Genomic DNA, 22,466 nt, shown 5'->3' on the forward strand with positions numbered 1-22,466 from the left:
TTTTCAAGAAGAATTGAGGCAAGAGGTAGTAGGGAAATAGGGCGGTAGCTGGATGGGGAGGTTGGATCGAGAGAAGGTTTTTTGAGGATAGGTGTGACTAATGCATGTTTAAGAGATGTGGGAACTATACCAGTGCTGAGGGAGAGGTTGAAGATGTGTGTGAGTATAGGGGTAAGGGTAGAAGAGAGGGAGGGGAGTAGTTGTGAGGGGATGGGGTTGAGGGGACAGGTAGTGAAATGAGAGGATAGTATAAGGGCAGAAACTTCATCCTCTGTAACAGGGGCAAAAGAGCTAAATTTATGGCTATGTGGGTTTTGGATGATTGTGAGCTTTTGAGGGGGTGGGAGACCGGTAGTATGTTGAGAGCTGATTTCAGTTCTGATGGAGTCGATTTTGTTGTTGAAGTAGCTGGCAAAATCTTGGGCTTAAAGAAAAGTTGTGGTGGCAGGTGGGGGTGGGCGGAGAAGAATATTGATTGTGGATAACAGACGTTTTGGGTTTGAAGAAAGAGTAGAGATAAGAGTAGAGAAGTAGTGTTGCTAACATAGATTAAGGGCAGAATAGTAAGAGTTCAAAATGAACTTAAAGTGAAGAAAGTCAGCAGAACCAGTGTCGCTCAGCAGTACAGGAACATCTGCGTAGGTACCGTGTCAGAGGAGTATGCCAGGGCTGAAGATGAGTGTATGTTTTACGAGCTATGGTAGGTGGGGCCAGGTTATCAAAGACCGATGTAAGGGTGGAGTTATAGTGGAAGATGGATTCATCAGGACAGGAAAAGGAGGTGGTGGAAGAGAGAAGAGGTTCGAGAGAACTAGCAAGCTGTTGCTGATCTAATGACTTGATTCTTCTTTGAAGTTTAGTGTGGGGGTAGAAGGAGGGAGAGTTGTAGGAAGGGAGGTGATGGTACAAGTGAGGAGGTGGTGGTCAGAAAGAGGAAAAGGTGAGTTTGTGAAGTTTGAGATAGTGCATTGAAAACTGAAAATCAGATCAAGGGAGTGACCATCTTTGTGAGTGGGAGAGTCAGTCCATTGTGACAGGCCGAAAGAGGAAGTGAGTTGCAGAAGTTGTTTTGCAGAGGAGGCAGTGGGATTATCAACAGGGAGGTTGAAGTCACCGAGAATGAGGGCAGGGGTATCTGAGGAAAGACATTAAGGTAGCCAGGCGGCAAAGTGATCTAGAAATAGAGTTGCGGAGCCAGGGGGTGGTATATGACTGTAAAGCGTATAGAGAGGGGAGAGAATAAGTGAATCATGTGTGTTTCGAATGAAGAAAATGTGAGGGAAGAGAAGGGATGTATTTGTTGAACAGTGCAACGAGAGGAAAGAAAAATACCAACACCACCTCCTTGTCTATTGTCAGACCTAGGAGTGTGGCTGAAGTGCAGCAGAGGAAGCAGGAGAGAGCCAGGTTTCTGTGAGAGCCATAAGATTGAGTGAGTGGGAGATAAAGAGGTCATGGATAGAAGTGAGCTTGCTGCAAACAGAGCGAGAGTTCCAAAGTGCGAAAGTGAAGGGGTTGGTGGCTTTAGATGCAAGAGGAATGAGATTAGGGTTACCAGAGTTTTGTTTTGAAGTCTATTGAAGGTACACATGGGTGTGCAGGACAAGGAAAATGTGGGTGACCAGGATTAGGGGAGATGTCACCAGCAGCTAGTATGAGCAAGAGGGAGAGTGACATGAGATGAAATGCGGATTTGCTTTAGTGAGACTGTTTTTGTGATGAGTTGCAAGTGGGAGAGAGAGTCTTTATGAATGTGTGAAGTTCATGAATACAGAAGTAAGGTGAGGTTAAGAGAGATGGGCTAATGATCAGTGCAGGTGGTGAGGGGTAAGGAGTAATTGAGTAAAGTAGTTTGTTAAACAGACAAAAGGTGGCAAAAAGGAATATGAAGATATTTAACATTTTTACAAAATAGTAAGACAGTGTATAAAACAGAACTTGCCTTATCCCTTGTCCAATCCTTGATAAATTCTTGTATAATTCGTTGTTCCTCACTTATAAATGTTCACTTAAGAGATGGGAACAAATGATCTTACAATATTGCTATCTAACCTACATTGCTAAACCCCTGCTATCCAAAGAGGTCTCATCTTTAAAGGCCCAAGAGGAAGCCACTGCTCTCATAGAATGATTCGTAATCCTCTGAGGAGGCCTATGTCACGCTGTGTCACATGCTAAGCGGATACAACTCCTCAAACAAAAAAACAAGGAAGATGAAGAGGCCCTCTGACCCCTACGTTTCCCCAAAGCAGTGTTAAATTTATAGGCCAGAGCATTTAGCTGAATGCTATAAATTAGGTGATGACCTGATCAAAGACAGTCAAAAGGCCAATTGGTAAATTTGATTCAGGGTGAGATAAGTTAAAAATAACAGACAATAGAATTTGGGGGAGGCTGTGATTAAACCATTAGCGAAATTATAAATTTAGGAAGTATTTGCAAGGTTTGAACATCACATAGATAAAGACAAAATATCAGCAGGGTAAATACATAATTATACAGACAAATGCAAAAAGAGGCTTGCAATACAGATGATACAAAAAAAACTGGGGAAATTGGCAGGATTTGAAAGCAGGGACCCAATTCACATACCAAAAGAGAGACTTGTAGTACAAATGACACAAAATACAGGGAAAATGGCAGGATTTGAATGCAGGGACCCAATTCACATACCAAAGAGACTTGTAGTACAAATTACACAAAATAAAGGGAAATTGGCAGTATTTGAATGCAGGGACCCAATTCACATACCAAAGAGAGACTTGTAGTACAAATGAAACAAAATACAGGGAAATTGGCAGGATATGAATAAAGGGAACCAATTCACATACCTGAAAGCAGAAGAGAAAGTTGGTTAACTCAGCATCCCTTAGTAGATGGCAATAGGCAGTTTGTTAGTAAGTAAACAGCAGTGTGGTGAGTATTGAGTATCAGTCTTGTATAATTCGTTGTTCCTCACTTATAAATGTTCATTTAAAAGATGTGAACAGATGATCTTACAATATTGCTATCTAACCTACATTGCTAAACCCCTGCTATCCAAAGAGGTCTCATCTTTAAAGGCCCAAGAGGAAGCCACTGCTCTCATAGAATGATTCGTAATCCTCTGAGGAGGCCTATGTCACGCTGTGTCACATGCTAAGCGGATACAACTCCTCAAACAAAAAAACAAGGAAGATGAAGAGGCCCTCTGACCCCTACGTTTCCCAGAACCAATGACAAACAGATAATAAGTTTGTCTAAATTCCATCGTAGCCTGAAAAACTTCAAGACATGACTACATCCATATTATGCAGAAAACGTTCCTTTGATGAAGGATTAGAACATAAGGAAGGAACCATCTACTCCTGATGAAGGTGTGATCTGACACAACCTTAGGAAGAAATCCAAACCTGAGACATTGAATGGCCTTATCAGCAAGAAACACCAGATAAGGAGGGATGCATTGCAAGGCAGCAATCACAGAGACTCTGTGCGCAGAGCTATATTTAAAAGAAATGAAACTTCCAAGATACAACGTGATGTTAAAAACAATAAGGATAAGATTTAAGCTCCCAGAAGGAGCATCAGGTTTAAACACCGGCCTGATACTAGTCAGAGCCTTAACCAAAGACTATGCATCCAGAAGCTCAGCAAGTCTCTTGTGCAGTAAAACAGACAGGGCCACTCTCAGGGAACCCTCTCTGAATAAGACTAAATTTCAAACTCCCGCAGTCTTCAGTGAATCAGGTATGATGAAGAAAAGGCCATGTACCCACAGGTCCCTGCAACAAGGAACCCTCCTGGAGGATAAGATGAAATCCCCACTAAATCCAGGAAACACCTTCTTCGCAGCAGCAATGGAGCAAGCAGTGTCAATGACACCTGCTCCCGCTAGATTGAGCCACCATTCGAGGACGGAGTGGCCATTTGTGGACAGGGAAAAATAAATTATACATCCAAGACACTGCTAATGCCTCCATTAGCTCCGCCTGAGGATCCCTGCACCTCAGCCAAACTGAGTACTTGTATCGAGACGACACAGCATGAGATCTCTATCCGGCGTCCCCCTTCAACGTCAACATCTGAAATCCCTCAGATAAAGAAACCATATCCCCAAACAGGGAATGTCTGCAGATAACATCCATCCCAGATGACCACACCCTTAGTGTGGATCGTTAACGAGCAATAGTGGGCCGCCCACCCCAGACTTGGGACACTACCCTCATCACTAGGGAGTCTCCCGCCCCTCAGATGGATATCTGAACCACTGAGGAAATATTAGTCTGGGTAGAATATATATATATATATATTCTACCCAGACTAATATTTCCTCAGTGGTTCAGATATCCATCTGAGGGGCGGGAGACTCCCTAGTGATGAGGGTAGTGTCCCAAGGGTATATATATATATATATATACATACACACACTTACCCAGTAGGATAAGACTTCAGAGCAAAAAGGATTGCCCGAAGATCCATAGATAATCGGGAAGGAGCATTCCTCCTGAGCCCACAGGCCCCGTGCCTTCTGGCACAACTTCTCCATCCTGATGGACTAGTGACCATAGTCAACATCGCCCGGTATGCTCCTAAGAAGGATGTCCCTTGGAACAGGAGATCTGGAACAAGCCTAAAAGAGAACAATATCTCAATCGGAGGTCCAAGGAAAACTGTTGAAACAGATTCAAAACAAAACTGCTGCCTCAGCATTCACAGAGCATCGTTCGGAGATGAGATCTGGCAAAAGAATGAAGTCCACGATGGACACCATAAAAACAGTCACCACCAAACCTGAGCCAATGATGGCCAGAAGGAGGTCTGGAGGGAACGACATGGCAAAGCTATGCTTGCCACCATCTAGTCAGAAAATTAGTTCTCATGTCTATGAAGGTTCATATAGTACCCAGGGATCCACCCTGGTGCTTTATACCAGAGAACTCTGAACAAGGTTTCCTTCCATCCCTGAGGATCGAGGAAGACAGGTGAAAAACCCAAATGGTCTTCTTACAGACAAGACGACGGTGGTTGAACCAGAAATGTCCAGAAAGGAAAACTGCCGCATTATCTGGATACTAGCATTGCAAAGAATCCATAGATTGTGAAAAGATCTGGACACGGTAGCTAGACAAAACAAAGGAGCAATGAATTGGAAGTGCATTGTCCAGAATGTCAACCTCAGGAACCAAAATGTTTTCATGCAACAGAAAGCAAAGGAATGATATCCTTCATCAATAGTGGTCATACCCCTAACTAGAACATGGGGGGGGATTTTTTTAGCCTCTCTCTGGAATGAGGAGACGCTAGAACTAGCTTTAAGTATTAAAGATCCCAATTAGGATGGGAGTTCCAACCTTCTATGAACCATGAAGAAAAGGATTGGTTTCCCAAACCCCCTTCTGCAATAGACATCAGGACAATTACTCTAAAAGAGTACAAACCCACACCCACCCCAGAAAGACTTCCTTCTCTCTGTCTGTGTAGACAAGAAAAAGACAAGGAATCTGCCCCAGGGTGGCTGAAACTTGAAGTCTCTAGGACCCAAGAATCCTAAACGTCCCTGAGTCAAGCGTCTGAAGGAGCTATAGTCAGTCCCCACACGATCCGTATAAGACTAGGGACTAGCCCTCATGCCAACCTAGGTACGTCAAGATGCTTGCTCTGCTGGATGAGTCCAGGACTGAGCCAGTCTCCAAACACACTTGAATTGAACTGATGTAGCGGAGGTCTCTGATGCTGAGCTTTATCAGTAGAATAAGACAAAACATAATTTATGTAAGAACTTACCTGATAAATTCATTTCTTTCATATTGGCAAGAGTCCATGAGCTAGTGACGTATGGGATATACAATCCTACCAGGAGGGGCAAAGTTTCCCAAACCTCAAAATGCCTATAAATACACCCCTCACCACACCCACAATTCAGTTTAATGAATAGCCAAGTAGTGGGGTGATAAAGAAAGGAATACAAAAGCATCAACAAAGGAAATTGGAAATAATTGTGCTTTATACAAAAAACATCATAACCACCTTAAAAAAGGGTGGGCCTCATGGACTCTTGCCACTATGAAAGAAATGAATTTATCAGGTAAGTTCTTACATAAATTATGTTTTCTTTCATGTTATTGGCAAGAGTCCATAAGCTAGTGACATATGGGATAGCAATACCCAAGATGTGGTACTCCACGCAAGAGTCACTAGAAAGGGAGGGATAAAAATAAAAATAGCCATTTTCCGCTGAAAAATTAATCCACAACCCAAAATATAAGTTTATTCTCATGAATGAAAAGAAAAAAAAGAAAATATAAGCAGAATAATCAAACTGAAACAGCTGCCTGAAAAACTTTTCTACCAAAAACTGCTTCAGAAGAAGCGAATACATCAAAATGGTAGAATTTAGTAAATATATGCAAAGAAAGCCAGGTTGTGGCTTTGCAAATCTGGTCAACTGAAGCTTCATTCTTAAAAGGCCCACTAAGTGGAGACTGATCTAATAGAATGAGCTGTAATTCTCTGAGGCGGGGCTTAACCCGACCCCAAATAAGCTGAATGAATCAAAAAGCTTAACGACGAAGCCAAGGAAACGGCAGAAGCCTTCTGACCTTCCCTAGAAGCAGAAAGATAACAGACTAGAAGTCTTCCTGAAATCTTTAGTAGCTTCAACACAATATTTCAAACTCTTATCACATCCAAAGAATGTAAGGATTTCTCCAAAGAATTCTTAGGATTAGGACACAAGGAAAGGACAACAATTTTACTATTAATGTTGTTAAAATTCACAACCTTAGGTAAGAATTTAAATGAAGTCAGCAAAACCACCTAATCCTAATGAAAAAATCAGAAAAGGAGATTCACAAGAAAGAGCAGATAAATCAGAAACTCTTCTAGCAGAAGAGATGGCCAAAAGGAACAACACTTTCCAAGAAAGTAGTTTAAATGTCCAAAGAATGCATAGGCTCAAATGAAGGTGCCTGTAAAGCCTTCAAAACCAATTAAGACTCCAAGGAGGAAAGAATGAATTAATGACAGGCTTGATAAAAACCAAATCCTGTACAAAACAGTGAATATCAGGAAGCTTAAGCAATCTTTCTGTGAAATAAGACAGAAAGAGCAGAGATTTGTCCCTTCAAGGAACTTGCAAACAAAACCTTATCCAAACCATCCTGAAGAAACTGCAAAATTCTAGGAATTCTAAAAGAATGTCAAACGAATTTATGAGAAGAACACCATGAATATAAGTCTTCCAAACTCAATAATAAATCTTCCTAGAAACAGATTTACGAGCCTGTAGCATAGTATTAATCACTGAGTCAGAGAAACCTCTATGACTAAGCACTAGGCGTTCAATTTCCATACCTTCAAATTTAATGATTTGAAATCCTGATGGAAGAGGCCAAGGTTGGCAACTGGCCATCCAAACAAGATCCGCATACCGAAAACCTGTGAGGCCATGCTGGAGCTACCAGCAATATAATGACTGTTCCATGATGATTTTACCATGATGATTGTACCATGATGATTTTGGATATCACTCTTGGAAGAAGAACTAGAGGCGGAAAAATAGAAGCAGGTTGGCAACACCAATGCATCCACTGCTTCCGCCTGAAGAACCCTGGACCTGGACAGGTACCTGGGAAGTTTCTTGTTTAGATGAAAAGCCATCAGAACTATTTCTAGAAGGACCCCACATCTGAACAATCTGAGAAAACACATCTGGATGGAGAGACCACTCCCCCGGATGTAAAGTCTGACGGCTGAGATAATCCGCTTCCCAATTGTCTACACCTGGGATATGAACCACAGAAATTAGACAAGAGCTGGATTCCACCCAAGAAAGTATTCAAGATACTTCTTCATAGCTAGGGGACTGAGTTCCACCCTGATGATTGACATATGCCACAGCTGTGATATTGTCTGTCTGAGAACAAATGAACAGTTCTCTCTTTAACAGACGCCAAGCCTGAAGAACCCTGAAAATTGCACGGAGTTCCAAAATATTGATGGGTAATCTCACCTCTTGAGATTTCCAAACCCCTTGTGCTGTCAGAGATCCCCAAACAGCTCCCCAACCTGAAAAGACTCGCATCTGTTGTGATCACAGTCCAGGTTGAATGAACCAAAGGGACCCCTAGAACTATACGATGGTGGTCTAACCACCAAGTCAGAGAAAATTAAACATTGGGATTTAAGGATATTAATTGTGATATATTTGTATAAACCCAGCACCATTGATTCAGCATACAAAGCTGGAGAGGTCTCACATGAAAACGAGCAAAGGGAAGTACGTCCGATGCTGCAGTCATGAAACCTAAAACTTCCATGCACATAGCTACTGAAAGGAATAATAGAGACTGAAAGTTCCGACAAGCTTAAACCAATTTAAATTGTCTCTTGTCCGTTAAAGACAGAGTCATGGATACTGAATCTATCTGGAAACCTAAAAAAGGTGACCCTTGTCTGAGGAATAAAGGAACTTTTTGGTAAATTGATCCTCCAACCATGTCTTATGAAGAAACAACAGTAGTTAATTTGTGTGAAATTCTGCATTACTTAAAGACTGAGCAAGTACCAAGATATCGTCCAAATAAGAAAACACTGCAATACCCCACTCTCTGATAACAGAGAGTAGGACACCAAGAACCTTGAAAAGATTCCTAGAGCTGTCGCTAGGCCAAAAAGGAAGAACAACAATAGGTAATGCTTGTCTAAAAAAGAGAATCTCAGAAACAGATAGTAATCTGGATGAATCAAAATATGAACATATGCATCCTATAAGACTATTGTGGGCATATAATGCCCTTGCTGAACAAAAAGGCAGAATAGACCTTATAATCACCATTTTGAAAATTGGTACTCTTACATATCGATTCGAAATTTTTAGATCCAAAACTGGTCTGAATGAATTTTCTGGGACAAATGAATAGATTTGAATAAAACCCCCAGACCCTGTTCTTGAAACAGAACTGGCATGCTTACCCCAGATAACTGCAGGGCTTAAACACACTTCAGGAAAGCCTGAGCCTTAACCGGGTTTGCTGGAATGCGTGAGAGAAAAAAACTTCTCACAAGCGGTCTTACTCTGAATCCTATTCTGTACCCCTGAGAGACAATTCTCTGAATCCAATGACTTTGGACCAAATTGATCCAAAAATCTTAGAAAAAACTTAATCTGCCCCCTACCAGCTGAGCTGGAATAAGAGCCGCACCTTCATGCAGACTTGGGGGCTGGCTATGATCTCTTAAATAGCTTGGATTTATTCAAATTTGAAGAAGGCTTGCAATTGGAAACAGATTCCTTGGGGAAGAATTACATTTCTGTTCCTTATTAAAGAACAAAAATGGTTAGAAGCTTTAAATTTACCCTTAGATCTTAATCTTGAGGCAAAAAACAAAATTTATGCTTTCCTGATAAATTTCTTTCTTTTGCGATGTACCGAGTCCACGGATTCATCCTTACTTGTGGGATATTATCCTTCCTAACAGGAAGTGGCAAAGAGAGCACCACAGCAGAGCTGTCTATATAGCTCCCCCCTTAACTCCACCCCCAGTCATTCGACCGAAGGCCAAGGAAGAAAAAAGGAGAAACTATAAGGTGCAGAGGTGACTGAAGTTTTAAATAAAAAATACCATCTGTCTTGAATAGACAGGGCGGGCCGTGGACTTGGTACATCGCAAAAGAAAGAAATTTATCAGGTAAGCATAAATTTTGTTTTCTTTTGCATGATGTACTGAGTCCACGGATTCATCCTTACTTGTGGGATACCAATACCAAAGCTTTAGGACACGGTTGAAGGGAGGGACAAGACAGAAACCAAAACGGAAGGCACCACTGCTTGCAAAACCTTTCTCCCAAAAATAGCCTCCGAAGAAGCAAAAGTATCAAATTTGTAAAATTTAGAAAAGGTATGAAGCGAAGACCAAGTCGCAGCCTTACAAATCTGTTCAACAGAAGCATCATTTTTAAAAGCCCATGTGGAAGCTACCGCTCTAGTAGAATGAGCTGTAATCCTTTCAGGAGGCTGCTGTCCAGCAGTCTCATAAGCCAAACGGATGATGCTTTTCAGCCAAAAGGAAAGTGAAGTCACCGTAGCCTTTTGACCCCTACGCTTTCCAGAATAGACAACAAACAAAGAAGATGATTGACGAAAATCTTTGGTTGCCTGCAAATAAAATTTCAAAGCACGAACCACGTCCAAGTTGTGCAACAGACGTTCCTTCTTACAAGAAGGATTAGGACACAGAGAAGGAACAACAATTTCCTGATTGATATTCCTGTTAGTAACAACCTTAGGTAGGAACCCAGGCTTGGTACGCAAAACCACCTTATCAGCATGGAACACAAGATAAGGCGAGTCACATTGTAATGCAGATAGTTCAGAAACTCTTCGAGCTGAAGAGATAGCAACTAGGAACAAAACTTTCCAAGATAAAAGCTTAATATCTATGGAATGCACGGGTTCAAATGGAACCCCCTGAAGAACTCTAAGAACTAAATTTAGACTCCATGGCGGAGCAACAGATTTAAACACAGGCTTAATTCTAGCTAAAGCCTGACAAAAAGCCTGAACGTCTGGAACATCTGCCAGACGCTTGTGCAACAAAATAGACAGAGCAGATATCTGTCCTTTTAGAGAACTAGCTGACAATCCTTTCTCCAATCCCTCTTGGAGAAAAGACAAAATCCTAGGAATCCTGATTTTACTCCAGGAGAAGCCTTTGGATTTGCACCAAAAAAGATATTTACGCCATATCTTATGATAGATTTTCCTGGTAACAGGCTTTCGAGCCTGAATCAAGGTATTTATGACTGACTCAGAGAAACCCCGCTTTGATAGAATCAAGCGTTCAATCTCCAAGCAGTCAGTTGCAGAGAAATTAGATTTGGATGCTTGAATGGACCTTGAATCAGAAGGTCCTGTCTCAGCGGCAGAGACCATGGTGGAAGAGATGACATGTCCACCAGGTCTGCATACCAAGTCCTGCGTGGCCACGCAGGCGCTATCAAAATCACTGATGCTCTCTCCTGTTTGATTCTGGCAATCAGACGTGGAAGGAGAGGGAAAGGTGGAAACACATAAGCCAGGTTGAACGACCAGGGTACTGCTAGAGCATCTATCAGTACAGCCTGAGGATCCCTTGACCTGGAACCGTAACGAGGAAGTTTGGCGTTCTGACGAGACGCCATCAGATCCAATTCTGGTGTGCCCCATAGCCGAACCAGTTGAGCAAACACCTCCGGATGGAGTTCCCACTCCCCCGGATGAAAAGTCTGATGACTTAGAAAGTCTGCCTCCCAGTTCTCTACACCTGGGATATAGATTGCTGACAGATGGCAAGAGTGAGCCTCTGCCCATCGGATTATCCTTGAGACCTCCATCATCGCTAAGGAACTCCTTGTTCCGCCCTGATGATTGATATAAGCCACAGTCATGATGTTGTCCGACTGAAACCTGATGAATCTGGCCAAAGCCAGCTGAGGCCATGCCTGGAGAGCATTGAATATCGCTCTTAATTCCAGAATATTTATCGGTAGGAGAGCCTCCTTCCGAGTCCACAAACCCTGAGCCTTTAGGGAATTCCAGACTGCACCCCAGCCCAGAAGGCTGGCGTCTGTCGTCACAATAACCCATTCTGGCCTGCGGAAACACATTCCCTGGGACAGATGATCCTGAGACAACCACCAAAGAAGAGAGTCTCTGGTCTCTTGATCCAGATTTATCTGAGGAGATAAATCCACATAATCCCCATTCCACTGATTGAGCATGCATAGTTGCAGTTGTCTGAGATGCAAGCGAGCAAACGGAACTATGTACATTGCCGCTACCATTAGATCGATTACCTCCATACACTGAGCCACTGACGGCCGAGGAATGGAGTGAAGAGCTCGGCAGGTGGACAAAATCTTTTATTTCCTGACCTCCGTCAGAAATATTTTCATGTCCACTGAGTCTATCAGAGTCCCTAGAAATGAAACTCTTGTGAGGGGGGAAGAGAACTCTTTTCTACGTTCACCTTCCACCCGTGAGATCTTAGAAAGGCCAACACTAAGTCCGTGTGAGGCTTGGCTAGTTGGAAGGTCGACGCTTGAATCAGAATGTCATCTAAATAAGGCACCACTGCTATGCCCCGTGGCCTTAGAACCGCCAGATGGGACCCTAGCACCTTCGTGAAGATTCGTGGCGCCGTGGCCAACCCGAAAGGAAGAGCCACAAACTGATAATGCTTGTCCAGAAAGGCGAACCTGAGGAACTGGTGATGATCTTTGTGGATAGTAATGTGTAGATAGGCATAATTTAAATCCACGGTGGTCATATATTGACCCTCCTGGATCAGTGGTAAGATAGCCTGAATGGTCTCCATCTTGAAAGATGGGACTCTTAGGAGCTGGTTTAGGATTTTGAGATCCAGAATTGGTCTGAATGTTCCCTCCTTTTTGGGAACTATAAACAGATTGGAGTAGAACCCCTGCCCCTGTTCTGCTTTTGGAACTGGGCAGATAACTCCCATGGTAAAAAGGTCTTCTACACAGCGTAAGAACGCCTCTCTTTTTGTTGGGTTTACAGAAAATTGAGAAAGATGGAACCTCCCCCTTGGAGGGGAATCCTTGAAATCTAGAAGGTATCCCTGGGTTACAATTTCTACTGCCCAGGAATCCTGAACGTCTCTTGCCCAGGCCTGAGCAAAGAGAGAGAGTCTGCCCCCTACTAGATCCAGTCCCGGATTGGGGGCTACCCCTTCATGCTGACTTAGTGGCAGCAGCAGGCTTTTTGGCCTGTTTACCCTTGTTCCAAGCCTGATTAGGTCTCCAGGTTGGCTTGGATTGGGCAAAGTTCCCCTCTTGCTTTGCAGCAGAGGAAGAGGAAGTGGGACCACTCTTGAAGTTTCGAAAGGAACGAAAATTATTTTGTTTGGTCCTTGTCTTATTTGACTTATCCTGAGGGAGGGTATGACCCTTCCCTCCAGTAATGTCTGAAATGATCTCTTTCAGTGCAGGCCCGAATAGGGTCTTACCTTTGAAAGGGATGGACAAAAGCTTAGATTTAGATCACACATCAGCTGACCAGGACTTAAGCCATAACGATCTACGCGCTAAAATGTCAAAACCTGAATTCTTAGCCGCTAATTTAGGAAGATGAAAAGCGGCGTCTGTAATAAAAGAATTAGCCAACTTAAGAGCCTTAATTCTGTCCAAAATATCATCTAGTGGGGTCTCCATCTGAAGAGCCTCTTCTAGAGCCTCAAACCAAAAGGCAGTCGCAGTGGTTACAGGAACAATGCATGCTATAGGTTGAAGAAGAAAACCTTGATGAACAAAAATTTTCTTTAGGAGACCCTCTAATTTTTTATCCATAGGATCAATGAAAGCACAACAGTCTTCAATAGGTATAGTTGTACGCTTAGCCAGGGTAGAAATAGCTCCCTCCACCTTAGGGACCGTCTGCCATGAGTCCTTTATGGAGGGGGAGAGAACGGAATACCTGGTCTATCCCACTCCTTAGTAACAATGTCCGAAATCCTCTTAGGGACCGGAAAAACATCAGTGTAAACAGGAACCTCTAAATATTTGTCCATTTTACACAATTTCTCTGGAACTACAATAGGGTCACAATCATCCAGAGTAGCTAAAACCTCCCTGAGCAATAAGCGGAGGTGCTCTAGCTTAAATTTAAATGCTGTCATATGTGAATCTGTCTGAGGGAACATCCTTCCTGAATCAGAAATCTCTCCCTCAGACAGCAAATCCCTCATCCCTACTTCAGAACATTGTGAGGGAATATCGGATACGGCCACTAAAGCGTCAGAAGGCTCAGCATCTGTTCTTAACCCAGAGCTACTGTGCTTCCCTTGCAACCCAGGCAGCTTAGATAAAACCTCTGTAAGGGTAGTATTCATAAATTAAGCCATATCTTGCAAGGTGAAAGAATTAGACGCACTAGAAGTACTTGGCGTCGCTTGTGCGGGCGTTACCGGTTGTGACACTTGGGGAGAACTAGATAGCAAAACCTGACTTCCTTCTGTCTGAGAATTATCTAATGCCAAATTTTTATAAGTCAAAATATGCTGTTTGCAATTTATAGACATATCAGTACAAGTGGGACACATTCTAAGAGGGTGTTTCGCAATGGCTTCTAAACAAATTGAGCAATGAGTTTCCTCAGTGTCAGACATGTTTAACAGACTAGTAATAAAACAAGCAAGCTTGGAAAACACTTTATTTAATGAAAAAAACACAATTTGCAAAAAATGGTATTGTGCCTTTAAGAGAAAAAAAAGGCATACACAAATTGCAAAACAGGTTAAAATTGCTTCAAATTTTCCGAAATTTTAACAGTGTAACCACTAAGCCTTAGAAGGATTGCACCACAAGTAAATAAGCAAAAAACCCATAAATGACAAAACCGGATTGAAATTTGTCTAAAAAATGGTTAAAACCCCTATTAGCACCTTGCCACAGCTCTGCTGTTGCCCTACCTGCTCTTAGGAACAATAATCTGGGGTTAAAGCTTCGAAAAGGCCCTCAGAAGACTATCAGAACCTCAGGAGAAGTTGCTTGCTGCTTGTCTGAATTACTAAATGCGCAATAGAGGCGCAAAAATAGGCCCCGCCCACCTCACTCGATGTTGCTGGGGCCTACACAAATCTAGCAAACTATGTTTGAAAACCATGTGGGTTATAACAACCCTAAAAAGCCAATAACCCCTCAAGCAAACGTTCCCATAAACATAAAAAACGTTACTCCCAGAACACACAAACGTTTGTCACTTTCTAATAAACAAACTGAGTGCCCAAAAAACTTAGCCCTTCATGCAAGCTAGTAAAGCCTCTTTCATACTAGGATTACTGCTTACCCTTCCCCTAATGGGGATACTGTCAGCCTTTCTGAGTTAACACAGTCTCTGCAGTAAATATGACTGAACATACCTCATTGCTGCATAGCAAGAAACCGTTCCTCATACTGAAGTTTTCCTGTACTCCTCAGCTTCTGTGGGAACAGCAGTGGACCTTAGTTACAAATGCTAAGATCATAATCCTCCAGGCAGAAATCTTCATCTATGTCCTGCCTGAGAGTAAATAGTACAACACTGGTACCATTTAAACACTCACTCAAACCTACATCAAACATATCTGGAGAACACTCCCTTTCATGTACATATGCACTGAGAAAAATGTGGCTGTCAAACATAGAACCCCGATCTGATACGGGGCCGCGGACAAGCAGCACTTACTTCAACATGCATCAAACATATCGGAAGAACACTCCCCTTCATGTACATATGCACCGCACAAGATAGGCACTGACCACATCAAAATAATCACCCTTGGAGCTTATAATAGTGGGTACTATATCACCGTAAAGTGACCTCAAAAATACCCACTATTGGTCAACACAATTGATTCAAATTCACCTCACCGAAGGCTAACTAACATACTAATTCATCACTACTTATCACCTCAATGTGAAACCATCCCCCTAAATATGATAGGCGCCACAAGGGCACACCTCCTCTCGCATAGGTCAGACAGATAAACAAACACGCCTCCAAAGTGATCGTCAATCATACATGTTATTAATGTAGCTGTAGCTATTACAGCTGTCAAACCTGTACCCACATTAAGCCCAGTGGCCATGGTGAACAACACACTCATTCACAAGAATACAAATCCACACAACCCCATAAGAACAACAGTGACTCTCCACATGTCTTATAGGATGGGACCAACGCCATCATAATAGTAATCTTCAATATGTGCAGGAATCAAAGGCTAAAAACAGTGCAACATTACAAATCATACACACAATTAAATCTGGAAGAAAGGCCAACCGATAAGGAATCCCTGCCAATGGAAAATGTACCTAAACATGTCAAAGTGAATGACAGAGCCCTAAGCAAAAAATACAATAGCCATATTTAATGATTAAAAAACCTAAAGGGTAAGAGAAAATCATGCTCAGCCCCCAAATAGAGACAACCAATATGTTCTTTTATAAATAATCAAACTGAAGAAATCCAATTGGTGAAATATTACAGACAAAATCATGTATATATAGCAAACAGGGGTACTCCAGATCCCTTACAGCTCCCCCACATGGAGGACCACCCTCTACAAAACTCCAAACCCAACAGACTCAAAAGGACCACACAGGGTCATATATAGGCACGGAGACGAAGCCGTAGGATCAGCATAAATATATGTACATAAATCAAGTATCATAAAGTGCACAGTGTATATATAAGACAATAGAACCCATTAAAATACAAATATAACAATAAAGATAAAAACAAATATACCTATCCATGCAAAACTAAACACTGGTCTGTATGAAAGGCTGAAGGATGAATGAAAATTAATCAAATCCGACAGCACATTGTCTTTCATACAGTGGGAGACACCGCATTTAGCATATCGTAGAGGTAGGAGTTTGAGAGACTCCTTAATGAAAACCGATTTAACACCAATGTCTAACAAACAACTATGGTTGCGGAAGAAGAATGGGTGTTTCAAATGTACGAGCTGTGTTACATGCAACAGCATGCACACAGGGAACACATTCCAACATCCGGATAAAAAGAAGAAGTACAGGATCAACTTCTTCCTCACATGTACTACACCTTATATTATATATCTTCTCAACTGCCCATGTGGGATGTTCTATATTGGAAAGATGATTGATGATGCCAGGACTAGGATGGCGAACCACTGGTCGAGTATAAGAACTGCTCTGAAAAGTGGGAAATCCAGAGGCCTTAATGTACACTCAGGCTGGCAAGCGTTCCTCGGATGAATGACCTTGATGAATGAAGGTGGTCATTTTGAACCAGTGAGAGTCCACAACCATATCTATTTACATATGAGAGTACACAATTCTATTACTAATGGTAGTATAACCCCACTAGTGTATCTGCTTCCATCTGGATGGGGGTTCTAGATATTGATCTAGCCTTGAAAGGGTGTGTCCTTTCATATGGTTACACTCTGTTGGTTCTATACTTAGTGTGAACCAGTGTTTAGTTTTGCATGGATAGGTATATTTGTTTTTTATCTTTATTGTTATATTTGTATTTTAATGGGTTCCATTTGTCTTATATATACACTGTGCACTTTATGATACTTGATTTATGTACATATATTTATGCTGATCCTACGGCTTCGTCTCCGCGCCTATATATGATGACCCTGTGTGGTCCTTTTGAGTCTGTTGGGTTTGGAGTTTTGTAGAGGGTGGTCCTCCTTGTGGGGGAGCTGTAGGGGACCTGCAGTACCCCTGTTTGCTATATATACATGATTTTGTCTGTAATATTTCACACAATGGATCTCTTCAGTTTGATTATTTATAAAAGAGCATATTGGTTGTCTCTATTTGGGGGCTGAGCATGATTTTCTCTTATCCTTTAGGTTGTTTAATCATTAAATAGGGCTATTGTATTTTTTGCTCAGGGCTCTGTCATTCACTTTGACGTGTTTAGGTACATTTTCCATTGGCAGGGATTCCTTATCGGTTGGCCTTTCTTCCAGATTTAATTATGTGTATGATTTGTAATGTTGCATTGTTTTTAGCCTGTGATTCCTGCACATGTTGAAGATTACCATTATGATGCCGTTGGTCCCATCCTATAGGACATGTGGTGAGTCATCGTTGTTCTTATGGGGTTGTGTGGATTTGATTCTTGTGGATGAGTGTGTTGTTCACCATGGCCACTGGGCCTAATGTGGGTACAGGTTTGACAGCTGTAATAGCTACAGCTACATTAATAACATGTAGGATCGATGATCACTTTGGAGGCTTATTTGTTTATCTGTCTGACCTATGAGAGAGGAGGTGTGCCCTTGTGGCACCTGTCATATTTAGGGGAATGGTTTCACAATGAGGTGATCAGTAGTGATATATTAGTATGATAGTTAGCCTTCTGTGAGGTGAATTTGAACCAATCGTGTTGACCAATATTGGGTATTTTTGAGGTCACATTACGGCGATATAGTACCCACTATTATAAGCTCCAAGGGTGATTATTTTGATGTGGTCAGTGCATATGTACATGAAGGGGGGTGTTCTTCCGATATGTTTGATGTATGTTGAAGTAAGTGCTGCTTGTCCGCGGCCCGTGTCAGATCGGGGTTCTATGTTTGACAGCCACATTTTTCTCGCCGCATATGTACATGAAGGGGAGTGTTCTCCCGATATGTTTGATGTAGGTTTGAGTGAGTGTTGCTCATCATCGGCCCCTTGATAGATCGGGGTTTGATGTTTGACAGCCACATTTAGAAACATTGGTGATTGACGGCTACCATTGAGGCGTGTTTTTGGTGCTTTGACCTATGAGAGAGAGGTGGTGTGCCCTGATGGCGCCTATCAGATGTAGGGGGAAGGCTCCACATTGATATGGGCAGTACTGAGGTTTTAGTGCGTTATTCAGCCTTTGGTGAGGCGGATTTGATCCCGGAGTGGATCGGGTGAATAGCTCTGAGGTTATATCGTGGTGATATAGTATTCACACATTGGAGCTAATATTATGTTTAGATTGATGTGGTTAGTGCCTAATCTGCGAGTGGCGATTATGAACATGAAGGGGAGTATTCTCCCGACATGGTTGCAACTTGTAGCCTTGACAACGCCTGGCACCTATATACACACTAGGTGGGCGCTGTGGTCTATTATCCAATAGAACGACAGCAGTTTTGGATTGTTCCATTTGTATGCTTCTGGGATATATATAGGCGTGGGACGTAAGAATTGCTGTGTGATCAGTGTATTTATATACTCTTTAATTTTGAATTGACATTATTCACATTAAAACACGGAACAGGAAGCTATTTATACATGTATACACTTATACATGAATAGCCACATTTTCTTTCACCGTTTTTTGCATCAGCATTTTATTATTGTTTTGGGCTAACATAATGGTTTAGCCCCTGATGTTTGCACACAATCTCCTGTGATTGGAGTCTGGATTGAAGTTTGTTCATTTGCACATTTGATTGTCAGAAGAAGGGACGCTAGAGGTCCCGAAACATCACTAAATAAATTTATCACCTTGATGTCAAAAGTCCAATGAGTGCTTCATTTTGTTCTTTGAGATATATATATATATATATATATATATTTATATTTATATATATATATATATATATATATATATATATATATATATATATATATATATATATATATATATATATATATATATATATATATATATATATATACACATACATACACAGTATATATATATATATATATAAATAAAATAGGGCTGGGCGATATGGGCAAAAATTAAAATTGCAATTTTGGACCCCAAAAAAATCACGATTTTCTTATAAATGACTATAACATCTTAATTTTTAAATAAAAAAATAAATTTAATAATACAGAATCTTAATTTACATGCTTCTGAATGTCCAATACACTCTGGGAGCATAAAAATACAAACCACATGTGTGTGTGTGTGTATATATATATATATATATATATATATATATATATATATATATATATATATATATATATATATATATATATATATATATATATATATATATATATATATATATACATACACACATACATACATACACACATACAGTTACACGCACATATATGTGTTTGTGTATGTATATAATATATATATATATATATATATATATAATTTCTTTTTTAAACATGACTGAAAATGAGCCCTGCTCCTATCCAGGAATCCAATACAGGCATATAGCATTAGGGGTGGGGGGCTGCCCCTTACATAAATGCTGTGTCTTGCTGATATCAAATACATTGTAGATGCAGCTAACCCAGCAGCTAGCTAGCAGAGGGGACTGCAGTTTTAGCCTTTTTGGCAGCTGTGGGGGTTAACTGCATCTGCTATGTATTTGAGCCGTTTTTCAGAGAGCAGGAGATTGTGTGGGAGGTTCCATAATGATTACATACCCAACATTTCAGACTGCAGATGTCCCTAGGGGGAAATATAAGTAAGTGGCTTTCCCTTCTCTTCACATCTCCTGTATGGGCTCTGCTTTTAGACTTCTATATCTGATCAGCTGTTACTGAGATCACAAACAGAAAGTGAAAGTAAAACAGCCATTTTACAAATGTGTGCTAAAAGCAACCACTAGATGGAGCTGGTTTGCAAGAAATCCCATACAAATCAATGCAGTACAGCCACATCTGAGGATTTATTTTTTTTAGCAAAAAATCATGTACTCTTGCGGTTTTTAAATTGCGGTGATTAATCGTATATGCGATTAATCGTGCAGCCCTAAATATATATATATATATATATATATATATACACACACACACACACACACACACATATACATACATACATATACAGAATGTCATTGGCTCACCCCATGTGTTCAGTTAGAAACCAAAAAAACTTTAATATTGAGAGAGCGCTAAATAGCTAGATGTATCAACACACCTATTCCAGTATCAATAATAAATTATTGACAAAAGATACAAATGTCAGGAGTAAAAATATAAAATTAAGTTAATATAATGTCAAAATTTATATTTAATATTTCATAATGTAAAACATAACATAGTATTATACAAATCTAAAAGAGGGACGTCTTCCTATATAGAATTAATATTAAAATATATATTAGCCAATATACCATCTAATTTGATGGACCACCTTAAAAAACAATATCGGGATATTGTTATGTTCACTGATCCTATGTTCTTCTCCGTATAAAGGAAAGAGAGTCAATGTTAAAAGATAAATTGTTAGTGTGGCCAAATGTATCGGTATATCAGGTTAAAACAGATAATGTCTTTAAAGCCACTGAAGGCGAGTATGCAAATCCTCTTGCTGATGTTTCTAATGCCTCAATTTATAGCAGTCTTAATGTTATGTTGCAGCCAAACAGCTGGATCCTTTAGCTATCGGGTTAGAAATAACAATTTCTAACCCGATAGATGTTGTAGCATTCATTTTGTGAAATAGAATTTATATGCTAATAGAAAATAATTGCTATAAGCCTTATACCACCTTCTTATACCTTTTTAAAATAATACTTTTTAGCCATATACCACCTCCTCTACCAATGTACTTACATCTGAAACTATCCAAATTAATGGTGGCAAAAGAATTTTATGGCATGAGTCGTAACTATTGAAAGTATGGAGCCTTGACTCTAATTCCACCTTAAAGGGAATTCCACCATGAGAAATAGTTAAGATGGAACTCAACCAATGAAATCCAAGCAACATGTTTTTAAATGAGGTTCCAGGATCAGCTGTTATCTTGAAAAAGCCCAACATAACGGGTGAAACGCGTTGAAGGAATTGAGCTGTTTATTCTGTCAAGAACAAAGATATTTTCCCTTTTTAAATACTAGGTACCTAGTTTTAACCCGCGCGTGATACACGCTAAGTGCGGGCTTCCCCTTGTGGAACATGGACTGAAACTGACAATTGCAAGGATTCTATACGGCATTCATGTGCAGAGCTTGTTGTAATTTCTAACCCTATAGCTAAAGGATCCGGTTGTTTGGCTGCAACATAACATTAAGACCGCTATAAATTGAGGCATTAGAAACATCAGCAAGAGGACTTGCATACTTGCCTTCAGTGGCTTTAAAGACATTATCTGTTTTAACCTGATATACCGATACATTTGGCCACACTAACAATTTATCTTTTAACATTGACTCTATTTCTTCTATACGGAGAAGAACATAGGATCAGTGAACATAACAGACGTCCCTCTTTTAGATTTGTATTATACTATGTTATGTTTTACATTATGAAATATTAAATATACATTTTGACATTATATTTTAACTTATTTTTACTCTCTGACATTTGTATCTTTTCTCAATAATTTATTATTGATACTGGAATAGGTGTGTTGATACATCTAGCTATTTAGCGCTCTCTCAATATTAAAGTTTTTTTTATTTATGACATATCCATTTTAAGGGAAGTGGTCTTGGGAGTGCCATAGTTGTATTCTTTTGGCGAAGCGCTGTATTTTCGTATATTGTAAATTCAGTTAGAAACCAGTAGTGTGTAGTATCTTCTACCTAAATCATAAATGAAAAAAGTTTGTGTTTCAGGTAACTTTAATACTACACTAGCCGCTTATACTTCAGTGCATCACTAGGGACACTTAACACTACTCAGTAGGCACTACACCTGGGTTAACTCAAGCAGAATACATATAAAATATACTATATATTGATTCAGGCAATGACAGAAACTAAAAAGTACAGACCAGTGATTTCTCAATTTTATGCATCTAATTATTCCCTAGACCATGCACATGGACTCTCACAGGTGGATTTTCTATGTATTTCTCTTTTTTGGGATCATCTATGTGAAATTAAGGTGAATAACACATTTATTTGACAGCACATCTATAAAGTTTCTGTGCTGCTGGGGAGCTCAGAATGTAAATCTGCAGGGAATGACAGCTCTAATCTTTGTGGTCACTGGAATTGAATTTATATTTTCTGTGTCAGAGTAAAATGCTTATTTG

Source organism: Bombina bombina, chromosome 5 (assembly GCF_027579735.1).
Source record: "Bombina bombina isolate aBomBom1 chromosome 5, aBomBom1.pri, whole genome shotgun sequence".
NCBI classification, from domain to species: domain Eukaryota; kingdom Metazoa; phylum Chordata; class Amphibia; order Anura; family Bombinatoridae; genus Bombina; species Bombina bombina.